Genomic DNA, 1,258 nt, shown 5'->3' on the forward strand with positions numbered 1-1,258 from the left:
ATTTTTTACATTCTATTCTTAACTTGTTTATAGGTAACTGAGAATGGGGTCACATGGGGAAAATAAAATAAGTAAATAATTACATTTTCTGTTTTTCATGTTGAAATTGGTTCCATTGTTTCCTCTAATTTTTCATTCATTATTTATCTGAAAATATTCTTGTTTCTTTCTTGAAAAACTAAATAATGGACTCAAGATGTGAATTTTTCATTGTCTATTGTTCTCTTTTATTTATAGTGAAGTATTAGTATTTCAATTGTCTATTGGATATTGATTCCAATTGATGACATTTTCTTTCTATTTCGTTGTCTCATTTTCCCATTTTTTTTTTTATTTTTTTCTTCTTCTTCTTCTTCTTCTTCTTAGTGACAGTTACGTTTTTAATCAGTCAATATGCTAAACACCTACTGGGCAAGGGTATTTGGGGAATTGATGACATTTTCTTTCTATTTCGTTGTCTCATTTTCCCATTTTTTTATTTTTTTTTTTTCTTCTTCTTCTTCTTCTTCTTAGTGACAGTTACGTTTTTAATCAGTCAATATGCTAAATACCTACTTGGCAAGGGTATTTGGGTTATCACCTATTTATTCATTGGTGACATGGTGACTTTATGAACTCAATTGGTTATTGTAATTGACCTACCTAATTTTTTTCTTCTTCTTCTTCTTCTTCTTCTTCTTCTTCTTCTTCTTCTTCTTCTTCTTCTTCTTCTTAGTGACAGTTACGTTTTTAATCAGTCAATATGCTAAACACCTACTGGGCAAGGGTATTTGGGTTATCACCTATTTATTCATTGGTGACATGGTGACTTTATGAACTCAATTGGTTATTGTAATTGACCTACCTACTATAAAATACACAAGTATATTGTATACCTTTACATTAAATTATTATTATTATTACACAATTGGATCAAACTTTATTTACAGATGGTAGCAAAAAGTATATACATATAAATACAAAATAAAGTTTGATCAAGGGTGGGGTTAATGCCTATGGCATTCTCTACCACCCCACCCTTGATGTACAAAATAGTGTTATCATGAAATTATAAATTATATACAAAATTATTAAACCTATTCAATGTACAAATCACGCTACATACAATGTTTGCGCATAGAGATGTGTTAGGAAAGTAGCATTAAAAAATAAATTAAAATTTTTGAAGAGATGAAGAAATAATAATAATAATAATAATATCAATAACAAGTAGACTACTTGGTATCTGGTATCACTATACTTGTAATAAAAAATAAAA

General features: G+C 28.1%; 1 long non-coding RNA gene across 1 annotated transcript; it reads right to left on the bottom strand.

The window, feature by feature from the left end:
- Positions 1 to 500: 500 nt before the first annotated feature.
- On the bottom strand, positions 501 to 888 carry LOC113472265. Its single transcript, XR_003394658.1, has 2 exons — positions 845 to 888; positions 501 to 642 (listed from the first exon to the last, which is right to left on the bottom strand). It is a non-coding gene; the product is annotated as an uncharacterized LOC113472265 (long non-coding RNA).
- Between the last annotated feature and the right edge of the window lie 370 nt (positions 889 to 1,258).

This window comes from Diaphorina citri, unplaced genomic scaffold (assembly GCF_000475195.1).
Source record: "Diaphorina citri unplaced genomic scaffold, Diaci psyllid genome assembly version 1.1 scaffold4534, whole genome shotgun sequence".
Taxonomy (NCBI): Eukaryota; Metazoa; Arthropoda; class Insecta; order Hemiptera; family Psyllidae; genus Diaphorina; species Diaphorina citri.